Source organism: Canis lupus, chromosome 30 (genome assembly GCF_011100685.1).
Source record: "Canis lupus familiaris isolate Mischka breed German Shepherd chromosome 30, alternate assembly UU_Cfam_GSD_1.0, whole genome shotgun sequence".
NCBI classification, from domain to species: domain Eukaryota; kingdom Metazoa; phylum Chordata; class Mammalia; order Carnivora; family Canidae; genus Canis; species Canis lupus.
In genome coordinates, this window is record NC_049251.1 from 30,078,370 (window position 1) to 30,102,102 (window position 23,733).

The 23,733-nt window shown below is 40.8% G+C and overlaps 2 non-coding genes and 1 pseudogene across 2 annotated transcripts; 2 read left to right on the forward strand and 1 right to left on the reverse strand.

Moving 5' to 3' along the window:
• The first annotated feature begins 7,452 nt into the window (after positions 1-7,452).
• LOC119866957 lies at positions 7,453-7,563 on the forward strand. Its single transcript, XR_005381909.1, has one exon. It is a non-coding gene; the product is annotated as a U5 spliceosomal RNA (small nuclear RNA).
• Positions 7,564-15,019: 7,456 nt separating this feature from the next.
• On the forward strand, positions 15,020-15,135 carry LOC119866956. Its single transcript, XR_005381908.1, has one exon. It is a non-coding gene; the product is annotated as a U5 spliceosomal RNA (small nuclear RNA).
• A 7,875-nt stretch (positions 15,136-23,010) lies between these two features.
• LOC100683056 lies at positions 23,011-23,452 on the reverse strand (annotated as a pseudogene).
• Between the last annotated feature and the right edge of the window lie 281 nt (positions 23,453-23,733).

Consider the following 23,733-nt stretch of genomic DNA (forward strand, 5'->3'; position numbering starts at 1 on the left):
TACAAATCATAGGATTATTTGTTCCAGCTCTGTGAAAAAAGTTGATGGTATTTTAATAGAGATTTCACTGAATGTATAGATTGTTCTAGATAGCATAGATATCTTAACAATATTTGTCCATCCAGTCCATGAGCATGGAATATTTTTCCATTTCTTTGTGTCTTTCTCGATTTTCTTCATGAGTCTTCTTTACTTTTCTGAGTACAGATCCTTTGCCTCTTTGGTTAGGTTTATTCCTAGGGATCTCATGGTATAGGGTACAATTGTAAATGGGATCAACTCCTTAAATTCTCTTTCTTCTGTCTCACTGTTAGTGTATAGGTATGCAACTGATTTCTGTGCATTGATTTTATTTCCTGCCACTTTGCTGAATTCCTGTATGAGTTCTAGCAATTTTAGGGTGGAGTCTTTTGGGTTTTCCTTGTAGAGTATCATGTCATCTGTGAAGAGTGAGAGTTTAACTTCTTTGCCAATTCAGATGGTTTTATTTCTTTTTGTTGACTGATTGCTGAAGCTAGGACTTCTAGTACTATGTTGAACATCAGTGGTGATACTGGACACCCCTGCTGTGTTCCTGACTTTAGGGGAAAAGCTCTCAGTTTTCCCCTGTTAAAGATGATATTTGCTGTGGGCTTTTCATAGATGACTTTTATGATATTGAGGTATGTTCCCTCTATCCCTACACTGTGAAGAGTTTCAATCAAAAAAGGATGTTCACTTTGTCAAATGCTTTTTTGCATCTATCGAGAGGATCATATGGTTCTTATCCTTTCTTTTATTAATGTAGTGTGATTGGTGGATGTTGAACCACCCTTGCAGCCCAGGAATAAATCCCACTTGGTCATAGTGAATAATCTTGTAATGTACTGTTAGATCCTATTGGCTAGTACTTGGTGAGAATTTTTGCATCCATGTTTATCAGGAATATTGGCCTGTGATTCTATTTTTTGGTGAGGGTCTTTGGTTTTGGGATCAAGGTAATGCTGCTTCATTGAAAGAGTTTGGAAGTTTTCCTTCCATTTCTATTTTTTGAAACAATTTCAGAAGAATAGGTATTAATTCTTCTTTAAATGCTTGGTAGAGGAGCGCCTGGGTGGCTCAGCAGTTAAGCACCAGCCTTTGGCCCAGGGCATGATCCTGGGGTCCCAGGATCTAGTCTCACATTGGGCTCCCTGCGGAGAGCCCGCTTCTCTCTCTGCCTGTGTCTCTACCTCTCTCTCTCTGTGTGTCTCTCATGAATGAATAAATAAAATCTTAAAAAAAAAATGTTTGATAGATGGGGCACCTGGGTGGCTCAGTCAGTTGAACATCTGCCTTCGGCTCAGGTTATGATCTTGGAGTCCCACCCACATTAGGCTCCCTGCTCAGTGGGGAGTCTGCTTCTCCCTCTGCGCTCCTTGCCCTGCTCATGCTCTCTCTCATGTGCATATTCTCTCTCTCTCTCTCTCTCAAATGAGTAAGTAAAATCTTTTAAAAAGAAGCTTCCCTGGGAAGCCAGCCATTCAGCCCTGGACTCTTGTTTGTTGGGATATTTTTTATTACTGCTTCAGTTTTCTTGCTGGTTATGAGTCTGTTCAGGTGTTCTATTTCTCCCTGTTTCAGGTTTGGTAGTTTATATGTCTCTGGAAATGCATCCATTTCTTCCAGATTGCCTACTGTGGCAATATAGCTGCTCATACTATGTTCTTTTAATTGTTTATATTTCTTTGCTGTTGGTTGTGATCTCTCTTCTTTCATACAGGATTTTATTTATTTGGGTCCTTTCTCTTTTCTTTTATAAGTTGGGCCAGTGGTTTATCAATCTTATTAATTCTTTCAAAGAACCAGCTCCTACTTTCATTGATCTGTTCTACTATTATTTTGGTTTCTATTTCATTGATTTCTGCTCTAATCTTAATTAATTAATTAATTCTCTTCTCCTGGTGGGTTATTTGCTGCTCTTTCTCCAGCTCCTTTAGGTGTAAGGTTAGATTAGGTATTTGAGAACTTTCTCGTTTCTTGGGAAAGGCTTGTATTGCTATATACTTCCCTCTTTAGACTGCCTTTGGTCCCAAAGGTTTTAAACAATTGTGTTTAATTTTCATTTGTTTCCAGGAATTTTTAAAAATTCTTTACTTCCCTGGTTGACCCATTCATTCTTTAGTAGGATGCTCTTTAGCCTCCACATATTTGAGTTCTTTCCAAATTTCCTCTTGTGATTGAGTTCTAATTTCAAAGCATTGTGGTCCAAAAATATGCAGGAAATGATCCCAACCTTTTGGTACCAGTTGAGACCTGATTTGTGACCTGCTATGTGATCTATTCTGGAGCATGTTCCATGTGCACTTGAGAAGAATGTGTATTCTGTTGCTTTATCACTTTTGTTATAGTATTCTTCTTATTTATCATTTGTTTGTCTTTATTTCTTCTTCTGGATTTGAGTTACCATCTGGAGACATTTCTTTAGCCCAATACAGCTTTGCTCCCACACATACTCTATGTGCTTTCATTGTCAATATATATTATATTCCTCTGTTATAAGCCCAATACATTGTATACAATATATTGTATACATATTATATGATTGCTTTTTGTTTTTTTTTTTTTGAAGATTGATTTGTTTATTTATTTATTTATTTATTTATTTATTTGAGAGAGAGAGAGAATAAGAGAATAAGAAAGAGAGCATGAACAGGGGGAGAGGCAGAGAGAGAAGGACAAACAAACTCCCTGTTGAGGGGGGGTCCCAGATGCAGGGCTCAATCCCAGGACCCTGAGATCATAACCTGAACCAAAGTCAGACATTTAACTGACTGAGCCGCACAAACACCCCTACAATTGCTTTTTAAATCAGTTAAGAGGGGCTCCAACTCTTGTTTTGGCTCAGGTTGTGATCTCAGGGTTATAATCTCAGAGTTGTGAGATTGAGCCCAGTGTTGAGCTCTACACTGAGCATGGAGCCTGCTTAAAATTCTCTCTCTCCCTCTCCCTCTGCCCCTTCTCCCTGCTCTCTCTCTCTCTAAAATGAATAAATAAATAAAATCTTTTTTAAAAAATTAGTTAAGAGGGATGCCTGGGTGACTCAGTGCTTGAGAGTGGCCTTTGGCTTGGATAGTGATCCCGAGGTCCTGGGACTGAGTCCCACATCAGGCTCCCTGTGGAGAGCCTGCTTCTCCCTCTGCCTATGTCTCTGCCTCTCTCTTTGTCTCTCATGAATAAATAAATTTTTAAAAATAAGTTAAAAATAAGTTAAGAGAAAACAAGGACAACAAAACTGCATTTACTCTATCTTTTGTAATTACATAATTACCTGGTAATTACATAATTACAGGTGCTCTTTGTTTTTTTGTGTGGACTATCATTACTATCTGAGGTCACTTGTTTTCAGCCTGATGAACTTCCTCTATTTCTTGTAAGGCAGGTTTCCTAGTAACAAATTCTCTCAGTTTTTGTTTATCTGCAAATTTGCCTTCATTTTTATTTTCATTTTTTTAAAGATTTTATTTATTTATTTAAGAGAGAGAGAACACATGAAAGAGGGCATGTACAGGGGGAGGGGCAGAGGAAGAAGCAGAATCCCCACTGAGCAGGGAGCCCAACTTGAACGCAGGACCCTGAGATCACAACCCAAGCTGAAGGCAGATGCTTAACCAACTGAGCCACCCAGGAGCCCCTGACTTCATTTTTAAAAGATCGCTTTTTTTGGATATAGGATTTTGGTTGGCAGTGTTCTCTTTGAGCACTTTTTTAAAAAAAGATTTATTTATTTGAGAAAGAGAGAGAGAAAATGATCAGGAGGGACAGAGGAAGAGGAAAGAGAATCCCAAGCTGACTCCATGCTGAGCACAGAGCTGGATGTGGGGCTCAATCTCACAACCCTGAGATCACCTGAGCCAAAACCAAGAGTTGTACACTTAACCCACTGCACCACCCAGGTACCCCTTCTGTGAGCACTTTGAACATGTTATCTCCCTGCCTTCTGGCTGGCTTTGTTGCTGTTAACTTCATTTGGGTTCTGTTTTAACTGATGATTTATTATTCTCTTGCTGCTTCCAAGGTTCATTCCTTGGGTGCCTGGCTAGCTCAATCAGTAGAGCACGTGACTCTTGATCTCAGGATTGTGAGTTCAAGTCCCATTGTTGGGCATGGAACCTAGTTAAAATAAAAAATTTTTTAAAAATCCCCTCCTTGTCTTTGACTTTTGGCATTTTTACTATATGTCTGTTTGTGGATCTCTTTGAATGTATTCCACACGGAATTCACTGGGCTTCCTGGATATGTAAATGATTGTTTTTCTACAATTTGAGAAGTTTTCAGCTATCATTTCTTCAAATATTGTTTTCCTCTCCTTTCTCCCTTCTCTCCTTCTAGTACTCCCATTACACGTATGTTGATGTGTTTAATGGTGTTCCACATTTCTCTGAGGCTCTGTTAATTTTCTTCATTGTTTTCCTCTCTATTCTTTGGATTACGTAATCTCTATTGATCTATCTTCAAGTTTGCTAGTTCTTTCTTCTGCTTGTTAACATCTATTGTGAATCCCTGTGGTGAATTCTTTTTTTTTTTTTTTTTTTAATTTTATTTATTTATGATAGTCACAGAGAGAGAGAGAGAGAGAGGCAGAGACACAGGCAGAGGGAGATGCAGGCTCCGTGCACCGGGAGCCCGACGTGGGATTCGATCCCGGGTCTCCAGGATCGCGCCCTGGGCCAAAGGCAGGCGCTAAACCACTGCGCCACCCAGGGATCCCCCCCTGTGGTGAATTCTTCATTTCAATTACTGTAGTTTTCAAATCCAGCATTTTCATTTGTTTCTTTTTCAATAATTTTTATCCTTTTATTAATACTCTCTATTTGATGTGACATTGTCCTCCTACCTTACTTACTTTACTTCCTTAAACATATTTGTAATAGCTACTTTCAAGTCTTTGTTCAAGTCAACATCTGGTTGCCTTCACAGGCAGTTTTTGTTGACTGCTTTATTCAACAATGTATAGGTCATACTTCTTCTGTTTCTTTGCATCTTTCATAAATTTTTGTTGCAATGGCAAGTCCAGGCTATACCTGTACCTCTGACCAGCCAACTATAAATTGAAGGTTTTCATCACCCTCCTCCTCAGATTTGATTAATTTGCTAGAGTAACTCACAGAATTCAGGAAAACAGTTTACTTACTAGATTACTGGTTTATTATAAAAGATATAACTTGAGGCACCTGGATGGCTCAGTCAGTTAAGTATTTGCCTTCAGCTCATGATCCCAGGGTCAAGCTCAGCATCAGGATCCTTGCTCAGCAGGAAGTATAATTCTTCCCCTGTCCCTCACACCACTCATGTTCTCTCACTCTCGCTCTCTCTCTCTCTCACTCCCTCTCAAATAAATAAAATATTTTAAAAAGATATAACTCAATAACAGCCATATGGAAGAGATACACAGGCCAACATATGTGGGAAGAGATGCTTTCCATACTCTCTCTGGGTACACTCCTCTCCCTGCATATCCACATGTTCACCAATCCTGAAGGTCTCTGGACCTCATCCTTTTTGGGGTTTTATGGAGGTTTCATTACTTAGGCACAATTAATTAAATCATTGGCCATTGATTCAACCTTCAGCCCTGTCTCCTCTCCGGAGGTGATTAATATCATCATATCAGGAGGGATAAGTCATGTTGATGTACATACCTTTGAAATGAGGTGATGAAAATGGCAATCTATCTATGAAGTTTTCCTCTCAAAAACACATTACCCGGGGATCCCTGCGTGGCGTAGCAGTTTAGCGCCTGCCTTTGGACCAGGGCGGGATCCTGGAGACCCGGGATCGAATCCCACATCGGGCTCCTGGTGCATGGAGCCTGCTTCTCCCTCTGCCTATGTCTCTGCCTCTCTCTCTCTCTCTCTGTGACTATCATAAATAAATAAAAATTAAAAAAAAAAACACATTACCCCAGTCTGATCATAAGGAAAACATCAGATGAATCCCAGTAGAAGGACGTTCTACAAAATATCTTACCAGGATGCCTCAAAACTATCTAGGTCATCAAAGCAAAGAAAGTATAAGAAACTTACAGCCCAGAGGACTCTCAGGAGACATGACAACTAAATATAATATTCTGGAGAGGGTCCTTGAACAGAAAAAAAGACATAACATAAAAAACTCAACAAATATGTATAAACTATAAACTATTGAGCCATTAATTTTAACAAGTGTACCATACTAACATGTTAGTGATAGAGGCAAATGGGTGTGGGATATACAGAACTCTTTGCACTATCTTCACATCTTTTCTGTATATTTAAAACTTTTCTAAACAATAAAGTATTTAAAAATACATAATTGCAAAATAGAGTTTAGGCTATGACTGCAGGAATGATTTATGATAGAAAGTCTGTGAGTGTAACTTTTCATATTAATAGATTAAAAGAGAAAACTTATGATTATCTCAATGCTAACCTCTAGTACAATAAAAAAAAAAAATCATGGCAACTTGGAATAGAATGGGACTACCTTAATTAGAAGAGTTTCTACCAGAATCCTTTTGAGGCCCAGTACAAAATGAACATGCAGGATCTTTTTTCAAAATGACTAAGAATTTCATGAAGGTGACGCTGAGCGAGCACAGGGCAACTGCATAGATTGCCTGCTCATGATGCCTCACCTGTCTACAGCAAATTTCTCACTTAATGGTGGTCCAGTGAAAACTATGAACAGGGCACAGCTGGGTGGCTCTGTGGTTAAAAAAATCTGCTGTTGGCTCAGGTGGGGATCCCAGGGTCCTGGGATTGAGTCCCACATTGGGCTCCCCACGGGGAGCCTGCTTCTCCCTCTGCCTGTGTCTCTGCCTCTTTCCCCTGTAGGGAGCCCAATGTCTCTGCCTCTTTCCCCAGTGAGAAATTTGCATATCATGATTCTGATCATAGCTTAAAAAAAAAAAAAAAGCTTAAAGAAAAAAAGCTATGATCAGAATAAGAAAGAGATTTCCACTATCATTGTTTCAGTTCAATGTCTCTACCAGAGTTCCCAACCAGTTAAATCAAACAAGAAAAAGAAATAATAAAAAATATAGATTTATGAGGGAAAAACAAAGTTGTCATTTTCAGATGATATGCTTGTCTACATACAACATCCAATAGAATCTACAATCACTATAACCAGAGTTTAAGATTGCTGAATGCAAGGGAGATAAATAAAAGTCAATTACATTACTATATACCAGAGCACCGTTTTGAACACTAAGATTTCCGGAGTCTGAAGGGTGATTAGTCAGACTCATTTGCATACCCATAATACACTGCAAATAGTATATTGTCATCAAGTAAAAAAAGAATTCTTATTTGACTTTTCTAAGTGTAAGGATGTTATTTTCCCAATTCCTTGGATAAATTTCCGTAGGCACTAACTTTCGTGATAAATAACCACCCTCAGTGTACTAGGAGTTGCATTTACCTGAAAAATAAGTTAGCAAGTACCACAGTCATACTCTGGTTTCTCTTCAGATCGTATAAATCTTTCGCCTTTTACTAAAGATTTCCGTGGAGAGGAACAATTCTGAGTCTTAAACCAATTTTTTGAGGTCCTGACAGGACTATCTATAAGGTATAAAAACAGACGTTTGGGACATTTATTTTCCTGTTAAGGCATTAAGTGCTTTCATCACAAGGAAAATAAAATGTTGGTGAGCAAACTGTTATGTATGTTGCACTTTTAAGTGTTGTAGTCTCTACTCCCCACTAATGTGCTTAGTGCTAAATTTTGTACTAACTTTGTTTTCACTCTGGCTAGTTGCTGAAGTGAAAGTCTCTTTTAAATATTTGTATTTTCTGGGCAGCAGGTGGCTCAGCACTGCTTTCAGCTCAGGGCGTGATCCTGGAGACCTTAGGTTCGAGTCCCATGTCCTGCTCCCTGCACGGAGCCTGCTTCTGCCTCTCTCTCTTTCTCTCTCTTTCTCCCCTGTGCCTCTTGTGAATAAGCAAAATCTTTTTTAAAAATTGGTTCTATAAGCTGGTCCTAGGAGGAGTTGGTGTACCTTGCTCTATTTTTGCTTAGTATATCTTTTAGCATTTCATGCTAGTACTGTATTTTGCAAGAAGTTAGTAGCTTTTCTGCACTTAAAGGGGTTCGAAATTTGCAGTGTGCTTACCACATGCCTTGTGGGTAGGGTCCAGGACTCCAGTTTTTCAGCAATTTTCTCAGTACAGTATCTTCTCTAGCCCGCGGAGTCAGACACTAGCCTAACTTTTGGTGGTAATCCAACCCGAACTAATAGAACATATATAGAAATACAAAGATTTTTAAAAATATAAAGATTTATTAGGAGGAACTGGCTCACAATTAAGGAGGCTGAGAAGAGATCTTATGCTCTGCTGTCTTCAAGTTGGAGGCCCAGGAAAGCTGGTGGTGTGCAGTTCAAACTGGAAAAACAGAACTAGTGGAGCCAGTGCTGTGACTCTGGGTCCAAGGCCCAAGAACCAGGAGTGCCAAAGACCAAAGACAATAGAAAATGTGTCTTTGAGCTCAAGCACAGAGAATAAATTTGCTCTTCCCCTGCCTTTTGTTTTCTCTTTGGGCCCTCTCTGCGTTGGATAAATGCCCTCTGCAGTGATGAGAGTGATCTTTACTCACTCTACTATTCAAATGCTAATCTCTTCCAGGAGTTACCAGAACTCCTGGAAGAGTTCTGCACAGATAGCTGATAAACCCAGAAATGTTTATCAGCTATCTGAGCATCCCTTGGCCCATCAAGCTGACACATAAAATTAGCCATCACAGCCACCTTCACCTGAGTTATATCCTCATAACTACCCCATGTTGCATAACTACCCAACTACTCTCTGTCCTCTCTTGACCATTCACAGATGCAGAGCACCTGAACTGCTTTTCTCTTGACCTTATAGGCTCAGCTTGCTTGTCTCTCGTTGGGCAATAACTCCTGCCCACTGTTTCCTTCTTGGGATATTTCTGTTCAAAGGCTGACAGTCAGGACAAAAGATTCATTTAAACTCAGAGGAAAAGGATACTCAGAATGGTGCAGGTCACAAAGTCAGAAGGGTGGGTCTGGGATTACCATCCATCCTGCCTTTCAACCCCACATTAAGATTTTGTTCTCAGGGGCGCCTGGTTAAGCATCTGCCTTTGGCTCAGGTCATGATCCCAGGGTCCTGGGATTGAGCCCCACATAGCATTGGGCTCTCTGCTCAGCTTCTCCCTCTACTTCTGCCTGCTTCCTCTGCTTACTTGTGCTCTCTCTCTCTCTCTGTCAAATAAATAAAATCTTTAAAAAAAATTTTAAGATGTTGCTTTCAAATATCTCAAGATTTCTGTACCGAAGTATGGAGCAGAGGAGGTGATGGAGTGGGGGTTATGGATGAGGGAGGCTTTGATCTAACTGCAGAAGAAAAGGGACTGGATTACCATCTCCTCTCCACCATGAGCAAAAACTCAAGAGTTCAGTCCCTTGATCAAGTGGAAAACCAAGCCTAGAACATTGCTGAATCCCTAGCTCTGCACTGTCCAATATGGTACCCCCTTCCCATGTTGGCTATTTACCCTTAATTAATTAAATAAAATTTAAAATTCAGTTCCTCAGACTTACTAGTCACATTTCAAGTGCTCAATAGTCACATGGGAGTAGTGACTGTCATTTTGGAACATAATGATTTCCATCATTGCTACCCTAAGTTAAGAAGCTCCCAATATCCACACCCTGAGACAGGAGTTACTAAAGCATCTCAACAGGGCAGCTGGGCTGGGCTGGGGCTTAAAAGAGAGGTGGCCAGGTGAGTGACTTTAGGAGATCTATGGAAGACCCCATTCCTGCCTCCTTTAACTAACTGCCCTTCTCCCGCTTCATAAGGTAAACATTTTCCTGAAATCCACCCTGAATCTTACCAAGGTGCAATGCTGATGGATGTAAAAACTTTTGGGGCTCCCAACAAATGTCAATGTGAAATTATTTACATCAATTTGGAGGAAATAAATGAATCTGGACAACAAATTCTTTTTTTCTTTTTCTTTTTTTTTTTTTAATTTTTATTTATGATAGTCACAGAGAGAGAGGCAGAGACACAGGCAGAGGGAGAAGCAGGCTCCATGCACCGGGAGCCCGACGTGGGACTCGATCCCGGGTCTCCAGGATCGCGCCCTGGGCCAAAGGCAGGCGCCAAACCGCTGCGCCACCCAGGGATCCCTGGACAACAAATTCTTTTATAAACTTTTAAGAATTCTTTTGTAAATTAAAAAATTTCCATATCTTTTCTTTCAACAAAATTTAAGGACTTAATTTGTTTGCCACTAATAGTTCATTGTATGGTAGTGACTGACGCTGTTGAAACTCCTTCCATCCACTGACTTATGGGAACAAGATTTCTTAGGTTACAGCTATAAAAACAAAAAACAAACAAAAAAAGTCATTGGAAAGAAACCCTGTCTTTCCCGGCAATAAGTAACATGTGTCTATTTAATTAAGAAATGTATTTCCAATACAATGACACTTTTATGTTTAATAATTACCAAAACTTGTAGTATGTTTATGTTGTATGGGTCAAGTGTGTCATACTAATAGTCGTAATAATAAATTAATCCAGAAAAAAAATTAATGCATAGTATTTTAAGTTCAAACACTGTGGAAAATGTTTTAAAATTCAATTAATGTACTTATTTTGTCATAGTGAAATACGATTGAGTAATCAATAAAACATTTTCCTTTTTTTTTTTTTTTTAAAGATTTTATTTATTTATTCATGATAGTCACAGAGAGAGAGAGGGGCAGAGACACAGGCAGAGAGAGAAGCAGGCTCCATGCATCGGAAGCCCGACGTGGGATTTGATCCCGGGTCTCCAGGATCGCGCCCTGGGCCAAAGGCAGGCGCCAAACCGCTGCGCCACCCAGGGATCCCAATAAAACATTTTCTGGTGTAAAAATATTTGTATTGGGACACCTGAGTGGCTCAGTGGTTGAGCGTCTGCCTTAGGCTCAGGGCGTGATCCCGCAGTCCCGGGATCAAGTCTCACATCAAGTTCTCTGCATGGGGCCTGCTTCTCCCTCTGCCTGTGTCTCTGCCTCTTTCGCTGTGTGTCTCTCATGAATAAATAAATAAAATCTAAAAAAAAATTTTTGTATTAAATTCTTGGTGAAATGGAAGTAGAAAAACAACTTTGAGAAGAGAAAGGAAAATTTTAAATTTTTTATAATAAGGGGCCCCCGGGTAGCACACTTGCTTGGGCAATGGACTCTTGTTTTTGGCTCTGGTCAAGATCTTGGGGCTGTGGGATCGAGCCCCATTGTCCTCCCCAATCAGCATGGAATCTGCTTGAGATTCTCTCCCTCTCCCTCTGTCCCTCCTGCTCACACGCTCACTCTCTCTCAAATGAAAAAATAAATCTTTTTTAAAAAGTATGATGGTAGGTATCAAATCTCTCAAGGCATTTATCTTCCATTGACTGCATTTTAAAGTGATATAATAGCTTAGAGTATCAATATTTACAATGCACAAAATGTCCACCTTTGCTTCTATTTAAATGAATGATAGTGTAAGTTATCTTATGGAAACTATACATATGCTCTTTAAAGTGTGCACAAGGAATATATATTTTCAGAATTCTCTCAGGAGCTCTAAGAGCAAAACATTGGACTCCCAGACCTTAGAGGTGGGCCTTGTTGCAGGAACTGAGCACTAAAGAGAAGCAGCGCCTCTTTGTGGCCAGTAGAGAGGCTGCAGCAAAAATGAGCAAGGAGTCCTAGAAAGAAGGTAAATCTGGGGACAGGAGCTGAGACCTAAGGTTTAATCCATCTTTCACAGGAGAGTCTCTCTCCACTGTAAAATCTGTAAGGGTTAGGTGTTGCTCCTAGGCTCAGACCTGCCACTTGTAGCTGTGCTCCCTGGGATCTGATCACAACAAATAGGAACCAGAGAACAACCTACAAGAACACGTAAGGATGATTTTAACAATCTCTTAATGCAGACCTCCACTGGAAGAGATTGGAGCAAAGCCATTTAATAATAATCCCACGAGTGCAGAAAAAGTATTTAATAAACTCGAATACTCATTCACTATACTTACATGTATATCAATCTTGACATACTAGAAATAGAAGGGAATCTGCCCAATCTAATGAAGAATGCCCGTTGAAACACCACATGTAAATAAAATGTAATGTTTCTCTTTAGAGTCAAAAAGAAGACAAGAATAAAAATTTCAGTCAAAAATTCCAATTAAAGGATTTTATGGTCTATTTTTTTGTTTTTCAGGTTATATCTTATATTAAATATCAGTATGAATTGTTGCCAGGAATGGAAGAGCCAGCCACATCATAAACAATGAAATTGTTCCAGTCCCTCCCTCGAACTCCACATTTGCAATCAGACATGGGGTCAGGCTTTAGATTGAGAAGCCCTGGAGGAGGAAAAGAAGAAGCAGCCCTGGGAACTCCACGACTCCCTATGGAGCCTGGGATGCTACAATGAATGAATGAATCAATAGTTAACCTTCCTTGTGGTTCTCTAACCAGTGAAAGCTGCCCAGGACCCTTTCATAATGAAGCAGAGCAAAGTCCAGAAGGTGAATATCCCCTAAAACTTAGGAACAGGGAAATACTCTTCAGAGTGCACAGAATTGCTCCTTTCCTGTTCCCTTAGTGCCTTAGCCCCTGGCCAAGGCCTGTGACGGGAGCTATTACCCCGTCACAGGCCTTGGGAAAAGGCTGCAAAGTTCCCACTCTGTGCATGGTCACGGGTCTCTAACTTCCATTACATTATGAAATACAGCAAGCACACAACAAGTATCAAAACAAACGTATGCATGGATGAACCTAACAGACGTTTCTCTAAGAAGCCAGTCACAAGAGGCCACAGATTGTTTACTTCCATTTATATGAAATATCCAGAATAGGCACTTTAGGGACAGGAAGTAGATTAGTGGTTTCCAGAGTCAGGGAACAGGGAGTGTGTGTGTGGCAGGGGAGAGGGAGTAACTGCCAATGGGTAGAGTTTCTCTTTGAAGTCACAAAAAAAGTTCTAAAATTAAATTGTGGTGATGACTGCACAACTCTGAATATACTAAAAACCACTGAATTATACACTTTATTTTTTTTTGAATTATACACTTTAAATGGATGAATTATATGGCAAGTGAATCCTATATCCAGTAAAGTTGTTTTAAAATTGTATTGGATTTTTTCAAATATGAAATGTAGGGAGCACCTGGGTAGCTCAGTGGTTGAGCATCTGCCTTTGGCTCAGGGCCTGATCCCAGATCGAGTTCCACATCAGGCTCCCTGCTCAGTGGAGAGCTTGCTTCTCCCTCTGCCTATGTCTCTGCCTTGGTCTCTGTGTCTCTCATGAATAAATAAAAAAAAATTTTAAATATACATTTTAAATAAAATAGATGTCACATATGATTGACTTGTTACAAGCCAAGGAACCAGCAAAGTGGGAGGGAAAGTGCCAATTTAAAGAAGGCATCAGGGGATCCCTGGGTGGCTCAGTGGTTTAGCACCTGCCTTCCGCCCAGGGCATGACCCTGGAGTCCCAAGATCAAGCCCCACATTGGTCCTCCTGAATGGAGCCTGCTTCTCCCTCTGCCAGTGTCTCTGCCTCTCTGTGTGTCTCTCATGAATGAGTAAATAAAATCTTTAAAAAATAAAGAAAGAAAGAAGGTGTCAAAGTTGGGAAGGAAAATGTGTATACAATTAGCCAGAAACAACAACAACAACAACAAAAGAGCTGCAATGTCCTTTCTCAAGGTTGTTCAGTTACCACAATAGTTAGGGAACCTGTGCAGGCAGGTCGGATCCAGTAACTGAGCGCCACAGAGGAGAGAATAGCACATTTTAAAAGCATACTATAAGGGTGGGATGCCTGGCTGGCTCAATCCAACAAGCACCTGACTCTTGATCTTGGGATCATAAGTTCAAGGCACACACTGGATTTAGAGATTACTTTAAATCATGAATAAATAAACTTAAAAAAAAAATTAAGAGCCTGTTAAGGTGTCCTGCTAAGGACACCCGGAATCAGAAACTGGAGCAGTAGACTTCATTTTCTAAAGCAGCACCAGGTGGGGCAGGAAACCCGAAGCCAAAAGCAAGCAGGCTCCAATTTTAAACAGGACACTGTCAAGAATTCTTCTGAAAAATGCAGAATGTTGAAGACTGTATACCCTGAAGGTGCACAGTTAAAACAAGGGCAAACAAACAAACACCCCTGCACCTACCATGCAGCTTAAGACAAATACAACCCTTGTGTGCTCCTCCCAGCCGTGCCTCTCACTCCCCACCGAGGGAAGGACCTGAATTCTGTATCGATCACTCATTTGCTAATTTTTCTCTTTTTCTATTTAATGGCAAAGTCTTTACTCAACAGAAATCAAACTCTTGAATTCTGTATCGATCACTCATTTGCTAATTTTCTCTTTTTCTATTTAATGACAAAGTCTTTACTCAACAGAAATCAAACTCAGGCGTGCACATATATAAAACATAGAACCAAAACAACAACAACAACAAAAAAAACATAGAACCATTGGCAGCCCCGGTGACTCAGCAGTTTAGGGCCGCCTTCAGCCCAGGGAGTGTCCCTGGGGTCACCGGATCGAGTCCCACATCAGGCTCCCTGCAAGGAGCCTGCTTCTCTCTCTCTCTGCCTGTGTCTCTGCCTCTCTCTCTCTCTCTCTCTGTGACTATCATAAATAAATTAAAAAATTAAAAAAAAAAGATAAGTCTCTTATCAATAGGGCGTTTAGATCCCAAGTCAGCCAAACCTCCGCCTCGCCCCCTACTGGTGACGCCGAGGTACAGCGTGGATATTAACCTAGTTTCCTAAGCGGAAGAGCGGGTATTTGCATACCCACAGTGCACTGCACACGGTACAAGTTTAAAACAAGAACATTTTTAAAAATTCTTCTACTTACATATCTTACAGTTAGATCTCTGCTTATAGAATAACCTGGAAATTTTTATTCAGGCACGAAGTCTTGCATGAATTAGACACCATCAGCGTACTAGGGGTACTTTTTACCTGAGGTGGGAGTTAGACCCGCACTGCGCATACTCTGGTTTCTCTTCAGATCGTATAAATCTTTCGCCTTTTACTAAAGATTTCCGTGGAGAGGAACAACTCTGAGTCTTAAACCAATTTTTTGAGGCCTTGTGTCAGCAAGGCTACGTGATGTCTCAAAAAAAAGACAATTATAAGCTGTTTTGAAATGTTTCCTGCAGGGGGCTTAGGATTCAATTGCTAATAGGAAGCAAATTTTTTTTTTTATTCATTTTTTTGGCATGGATTTTGAGAACCGGCGTGTTATTTCGCTGTATTTATATTCATTCATGTTGTAATTTTACGTTTAAAGGGTTCTTTTTGCTTGAAGTTATGGGAGTTTAAATAGTTCGAATTTTCTGTGTGTTGATAGCTCTTTTTTTGCTTCTGATTCTGTGGTCAAGTACAAATAAGGGGATTTAAAAGGTTTTTGTTTTTGTTTTTTCTTTTTACATTTATTTTTTTAAGTTTTATTTAAATTTTATTTAAATTATATTTAAAATTTTAATAAAATTTTTAAAAGATTTTATTTACTTATTCATGAGAATACACAGAGAGGAGAGAGAGAGGCAGAGACACAGGCAGAGGGAGAAGCAGGCTCCCTGCGGGGAACCCGATGTGGGACTCGATCCCGGGACCCCGGGATCATGACTTGAGCAGAAGGCAGATAGATGCTCAACCACTGAACCACCCAGGCACCCACATTTATTTTTTTTTAATAATAAAAAAATTTTTTTATTGGTGTTCAATTTGCCAACATACAGAATAACACCCAGTGCTCATCCCGTCAAGTGCCCCCCTCAGTGCCCGTCACCCAGTCACCCCCACCCCCCAGATTTTTGTTTTTAAAGATCTTGTTTATTCATGAGACGCAGAGAAACAGGCAGAGGCTCCCCGGAGGGGGCCCGAAGTGGGACTCGATCCCCCCGACTGGGATCTCGCCCTGAGCCAAAAGCTCAACCGCTGAACCACCCAGGTGTCCCTTAAAGGTATTCTTTTTTTAATTTTTTTTTTTTTGAGTTAAAAAATTTAATTTAGTTAGCACATTCTGTATTATTAATTTCAGGGGTAAAGTTTAGTGATCCGCCAGTTGCATATGACACCCAGTGTTCCTTAAATCAAGTGCCCTGCGTCCCCCAATTACCCCATCCCCTCCACCTACCCCTCCTCCAGCAACCTTGTTTCCTATAGTTAAGAGTCTCTCTTTTTTTTTTTTTTTTAAGTTAAGAGTCTCTTATGATTTGCCTGTTTTTGTCTTTGTTTTTCCTTCCTTTCCCCTGTTTCGTTTCTTAAATTCCACACAGGTGTGGAATCTCTCTCTCTCTCTTTTTTTTTTTAAGACTTTATTTATTCATGAGAGACACAGTGAATTAGGCAGAGGCTCCCCACAGGGAGCTGGATGATGTGGGACTGGATCCCAGGACCCCGAGATCATGACCTTAGCCAAAGGGAGATGCTCAACCGCTGTGTCCCTAGGAGTGAAATCATATGGTATCTGGTTTTGACTGGTTTCTCTTAGCTTAATGCCCTCTAGTTCCACCCACGTGCTTGCAAATAGCAAGATTTCATTCTGGATTTAAAGTGTTTTAAAAGCCAGTTAAGCAAGAAGGAGGAGGGCTTTCTGGCTTGCTTGCCAAGTAGAAGCAGAGGGATTTGAAGGTGGTTTTTTTTTTTTTTTTTTTTTTTGGATTTGAAGGTTTTTAAAAGCCGATTAAATACGAAGCAAAGCATCTGAGGTTGATTTTATTTAATTTAATCCAAGATCTCATTTCAATGTGATACCAGTATAGAAGATTAAAGGTGCTCTTCAATATTATTATTATTATTATTTTTTTGGTGCTAAACCTTCTAAATCTAGTATGTATCTTGCACTTTATATATTTTAATTGGGACTAGCTGCTCTGAGCTTTCAACCAGCACATGAAACTAATGACAGTATTAGGCACGGTCTTCTATTTATTACGTTGCAAGAACAGACCAGTTCTAGATCTTTCTCTCTTCATGGAGGTTTGGTTTCTTTCCCTAGATTTTAGTTATTAGAATGATGTTACAGTGAGTGTGTGCAAGACTTTCTTTTCCTAAAGTGTGGAATGGAACCACTAGGTCAGGGCAAGTAAATGTAATAATTTCCATCAATGGCATTAGTGTTGGTCATCCATCAAGGCTTCTCCTCCTTACTGGCTGTTGGTTTGCTGATTTTAATTTTCGCCCATTTGGGAGTCATGAAATGATATGACAGTGGTTTTATTTTATTTTATTTTAAAGATTTTACTTATTTATTCATAGAGACAGAGAGAGAGAGGGGCAGAGGCACAGGCAGAGGGAGAAGCAGGCTCCACACAGGGAGCCTGATGTGGGACTCGATCCAGGGTCCCCAGGATCAAACCCTGGGCTGCAGGCGGCGCTAAACCACCGCACCACTGGGCTGCCCCTGACAGTGGTTTTAATGTACATTTCTCTAATTACTACTTGTATATATTGGTTGTATATATTTTCTTTCTTTTCTTTTCTTTTCTTTTCTTTTCTTTTCTTTTCTTTTCTTTTCTCCTTTTCTTTTCTTTTCTCCTTTTCTTTTCTTTTCTCTTTTCTTTTCTTTTCTTTCTAGATTTTGTTTATTTATTCATGAGAGACACAGAGAGAGGCAGAGACACAGGCAGAGAGGGAGAAGCAGGCTCCATGCAGGAAGCCTAACATGGGACTCGATCCCAGGACTCCAGGATCATGCCCTGGGCTGAAGGTAGGTGCTAAACCGCTGAGCCACCCAGGGATCCCCCGTTGTATATATTTTCAAACATTTTTTTGGCCATCATGGTTTATCTTCATTGAAATGCCCATACATGTGTTGCTCATTTTCCCCCTTATATTGTGAATCTTTGTGTTAGTTATTTTGGGAGGTTTTTTTTTTTTTTTTTTTTTTTTTTTTTTTTTTTTTTTTTTTAATGCAAACTGTAGACTCTAGAGACTTCTTAAAAAGATGTATTTAGGGCAGCCACGGTGGCGCAGGTGTGATCCTGGAGTGTGATCCTGGAGTGCGATCCTGGGGAGTGATCCTGGAGACCTGGGATTGAGTCCCGCATCGGGCTCCCTGCATGGAGCCTGCTTCTGCCTGTGTCTTTGCCTCTCTCTCTCTCTCTGTGACTCTCATGAATAAATAAATAAAATCTTTAAAAAAATAAAATGTATTGGTAGTTATTCATAATATTCTCTATCATTTGGCTCTGTTATATCTGTAATATCCTTTTCTTCATTCCCAATATTGTTTATTTATGCTTTCTTTTTTTGACCTTATAGATCTTGTCAGAAGTTGTCACTTTTATTAGTATTTTTTTTCCCAAAAAACCAAAGTTGGAGTTTGACTATCCTCTCTAGTGGATTTTTACTCCCCCTCCACCTTGCTATTTTCTGGCCATATATCTTCAATATACTCATGTGTACTTTTTGGGTAGTTTTTCTTTTGTTTCAAGAGAAATTCTTTCATTCAACAAGGTGATTTTAAAATTCATTTTGGGGGTACTTGGGTGGCTCAGTTAAGTGTCTGACTCTTGATTTTGGCTCAGGTCATGATCTAGGGGTCGTGAGAGAAAGTCCTATGTCAGGCTCTGTGCTCAGCATGGAGTCTGCTTAAGGTTCTCTCTCCCTCACCCTCTGCCTTGCCCCCTGCTCACTTGTAGTTGCACATGCTCTCAAATAAATAAATAAACCTTTAAAAAATAATAACAATAAAAATTCATTTGGAAAAAAATGGTCTATCACAGTGATAGTTTGTTACTACACCTAGTTTCTCATGTTCCACTGGTATTCTTTATTTTTACGATTTTATTTATTTATTCATGAGGGACACACAGAGAGGCAGAGACTTAGGCAGAGGAGGAAGCAGGGTCCCTGTAGGGAGCCCCACGTGGGACTTGATCCTAGGATTGTGGGATCATGACCTGAGCCAAAGAGAGATGCTCAACTACTGAGCCACCCAAGTGCCCCCCTAGATGTTCTTATTTTGCTTTTCCTACCAGACTAGAAGCTTCTAACAACCTCAGTCTCATCTTTCCTTGTATGCCCTGGACTGGGCCATGGAATAGTATGTGCAAGGAAGCAGCAGGAGGAAGACAGTCTCCCGTTAAGTGGTCTCAAGAGGAGCCAGTCCTCTCTGTGAGAAAATGGAAGTTTCTTCCTGCCTGCCTCACAGAGTGTTATGAGAAGCAGATGAGGGGATGGATACACAACGAAAATATTTTAAAGCGATATGCAAAATAAAGCATTGCTCTAATCTTTTAAAACCAGACAGTAATACTGAGGCTTCCTGCAGGGCTCCTCCCTGTGACTTCAGGACAGATACAACCTTCTCCAGCAAGGCGGAGGCAGATGAGACGAGCATACACACACACCAGCATCTCCAAACTGGAGGCTTGAGGTAACTTGTGCCTTCCACACTGAAGAAACTCCATTGTCCAGCCAGTCCCTGCAACTAGAACTGTGATGCTGCTCTGGCCACACCATGTCACTGTGCAAACAGCACCTCAAGGATGCACCACCCCCCCACCCCCGGTTAGTTATGATACCTTACTTTGTTTTGTTTTTGTTTTTTGTTTTTTAAGATTTTATTTATTTATTCATGGGAGACAAAGAGGGAGGGAGCCAGAGAAATAGGCAGAGGGAGAAGCAGGCTCCCTGCAGGGAGCCGGATGTGGGACTTCATCCCAGGACCCCGGGACCACGCCTTGAGCCAAAGGCAGACACTCAACCACTGAGCCACCCAGGCATCCCGATACCTTACTTTGGGTCTTTGAAGAGTGAAGGGAGAGAAAGCAACTCCAGGAACTCACTTCTGTTTCCTCAGTGTCTGAATCAGCACCATTGTGGGGAAAGTGCCCTCACAGTCCAGAACTGCTGCCCCCAGCCCTCCCTGGGGTCCCACACCAGCAAGTGCTGGGTGCCTCTCCTTTCACAGGGCCCCCCACAAGATCCCTTTCCCATCCAGCCTTTCTAAGGGCAGCACTGGAGGGTCTCCAGAACACATAGGAATTCAAATTACACTCCCTTTCCAAGACAGATGGGTTGCTATCTAGGGGAGCCCCTTCCCTGTCAATAAAGCAGACTCTTTGTTTCCTCAAGGGTATTTTACCTCCTGTGGTGACACAGGAGACTTTCTGATCCTTTCTCTCTCTCTCTTTAAAAATATATGTAGTCAGGAATTTATTAGGAGGTATTTATTTATTTGGGGCATTTGTTAAAAGTTCTTAAATTCCAGTTAGTTGCGGCACCTGGCTCAATTGGTTCAGCATCTGACTCTTGGTTTTGGCTCAGATCATGATCTCAGGGTCCTGGGATCAAGACCTGTGTCAAGGCTCCACACTCAGCAAGGAGTCTACTTGAGGATTCTCTCCCTCTCCCTCTTCCTCTGTCCCTCCACTTGTCCATTCTCTCTCTAAAATAATCTTAAAGGAAGCCTGGGTTGCTCAGTGGTTTAGCCTCTGCCTGCAGCTCAGGGCAAGATTCTGGGGTCCTGGGATCAAGTCCCTTGTCTGGGTCCCTGCGGGGAGCCTGCTTCTCCCTCTGCTTGTGTCTCTGCCTCTCTCTCTCTAGGTGTGTGTGTCTCTTATGAATAAATAAAATCTTTAAAAAGCAATCTTTAAAAAATTCCAATTAGCATACAGTGTAATATCAGTTTCAGCTGTACAAATAGTGATTCAACACTTCCATGATACATCACCTGGTGCTCATCAGAAGTGTACCCCTTAATCCCTCCCCATTACTTACTTAACCCATCCTTCCAGCCCTCCTCCCCTCCCCTCCCCTGGTAACCATCAGTACTCTATAGTTAAGAGTCTGTTTCTTGGTTTGCCTTTCTCTCACTTGCCCTCTTTTTTTCCCCCTTTGCTCATTTGTTTTGTTTCTTAAATTCCACATACGGTGGAATTTGTCTTTCTCTGACTTATTTCACTTAGCATAATACAATCTAGGTCCATCCATTTTGTTGCAAATGGCAAGATTTTATTCTTTTTTTTTAATGATTGAAAAATACTCATGTGTGTACACCACATCTTCTTTATCCATTCATCTGTCCATGGACACAGGCTATTTCCATAATTTGGCTATTGCAAATAATGCTGCAGTAAACATGGGGGTGCATGTGTCCCTTTGAATCAGTATTTTTGGGTTCTTTGGGTATATACCTAGTATTGTGATTGCTGGATCATAGGTAGTTCCATTTTTAACTTTTTGAGGAACCTCCATTCCGTCTTCCACGGTGGCTGCACCAGTTTGCATTCCCACCAATAGTGCACGAGGGTTCTGCTTTCTCCACGTCCTCTGCAGCACCTGTTGTGTTTTGCGTTGCTGATTTTAGTCATTCTGACAGGTGTGAGATGATCTCTCATTGTAGTTTTGATTTTCACTTTCCTATTGATGACTGATGTTGAGCATTTTTTTATGTGTCTGTTGACCATCTGGATGTCTTTGGAGAAATATCTGTTGATTTCTTCTGCCCATTTTATAATTGGATTATTTGTTTTTTGGGTGTTTTTATTTTTTTAAGATCTTATTTATTTCAGAGAGTGAGAGCTCATGAGCAGGGGGAGGGGCAGAGGAAGAAGCAGACTCTCCCCTGAGCAGGGAGCAGGGAGCTCCATGTGGGGCTTGATCCTAGGACCCTGGGATCATGGCCTGAGCTGAAGGCAGCTGCTTAACCGACTGAGGCATGCAAGGTACTCTGGGTGTTGAGTTTTAGATGTCCTTTATGTATTCTGGATACTAAGCCTTTATCAGATATGTCATTTGCAAATATCTACTTCCATTCAGCAGATTGCCTTTAGTTTTGTTTGAGTGTTTCCTTTGCTGTGCAGAAGCTTTTTATTTTTATGTTTCCCAATGGATTATTTTTGCTTTTGTTTCCCTGGCCTCAGGAGACATATCTAGAAAAAAGTTGGTGCAGCTGATGTCAGAGAAATTACTGCCTGTGCTTTCTTCAAGGACCTTTATTTATCATTTCAAGTCTCACATTTAGGTCTTTAATCCATGTTGAGTTTAGTTTTGTGTATGGGGAAAGAGAATAGTCTAGTTTCATTCTTCTGCATGTGGCTGTCCAGTTTTCCCAGCACCATTTGTTGAAGGGACTGTTTTTTTCCCATTGGATATTCTTTCCTACTTTGTCAAAGCTTAATTGACCATATAATTGTGGGTTCATTTCTGGGTTTTCTATTCTGTTCCATGGATTTATGTGTCTTTTTTTGTGCCAGTACCATACTGTTTTGATCGCTACAGCTTTGTAATATAACTTGAAGTCTGAACCTGTGATGCCTCTGGCTTTGCTTTTCTTTTTCAGGATTGCTTTGGCTATTCAGGGTCATTTGTGGTTCCAAACAAATTTAGGATTGTTCTAGTTTCATGGAACATGCTGTTGGTATTTTGATAGGGATTGAATGAAATGTATAGACTGCTTTGAATAGTATAGGCATTTTATTTTATTTTTTATTTTTATTTTTTTAAGATTTTATTTATTCATGATAGAGAAAGAGGCAAAAAAAAAAAAAAGAAAGAAAGAAAAAGAAAAAGAAAAAGAGAGAGGCAGAGACACAGGCAGAGGGAGAAGCAGGCTCCCTGCAGGGAGCCCGACGTGGGACTCGATCCTGGGTCTCCAGGATGGCACTCTGGGCCAAAGGCAGGCGCTAAACCACTGTGCCACCCAGGGATCCCAGTATAACCATTTTAATAATATTTATTTTTCCTATCCATGAGCATAGAATGTCTTTCCATTTCTTTGGGTCTTCAGTTTCTTTCATCAGTGTTTCATAGTTTTCAGAGTACTGGTCTTTCACCTCTTTGGTTAGGTTTATTTCTAGTTTCATTTATTATTGTTGTTGTTGTTGCCATTTTGCCCAGCTTGCACACTTTTAGCATTAAACACTAGACCTTTCTCTTCCCTGATCCCAGGAAGCCACGCCCACAAAGTCCCAGGTTTCTGAAGCCCTGAAGCAGAGTCCCTCTGCCCAATTTCTGAAACAGGCTCTCAGGCCTTGGGAGTAGCCTGATTTGCTTGCAGTGCTGTGAGCTGCTGAATCTTCTGGCTCATGATCTCCACGACAGCCTGTTTCATGGCTTGCTTTTCCTACAGAGCTGGCTAGATTTTCTCCATTTGCTTGGTGAGGAAATCTCTCTTCCTCTCGAAAAAGTTCTTGGCATCCTCAGATATCTTTTCTACATAGTAGTCTATTCCCACAACAATGAGTACTTGTTCCACATCATGTAGCTTCCCAGGGACATACAGAGAACCTGTCAGTGGCATGAGTAATTCTTTCCCCAGCACATTCGGACAGTTTCTGGCTTCCACATGGTCTGTACCCCTTGACCTGAGCAATGGACATGGACAAGAACTAAACTTCCTGGCTCAGCTGGTTCTCGAGCATCTATAGCTTTGGCAAGTTCAGCTTCATCTTAACTGACTGCTCCATGTTGGGAAGGAGGACTATCTTATTATTGTAAGTGGGATTGGTTCCTTAATTTCCCTTTCTGCTGCTTCATTATTAGTGTATAGAAATGCAACAGAGAGGCACCTGGGTGGTACAGTCAGTTGGGTATCTGACTCTTGGTTTCAGGTCAAGTCTAATCTCAGGGTCATGAGATCAAGTCCCATGTTGGGTCCTGCACTCAGCATGGAGTCTGCTTGAGTTTCTCTCTCCCTCTTCCTCTGCCCCTCCCACTGCCTGCTCTCCTTCTCTGAAATAAATATTTT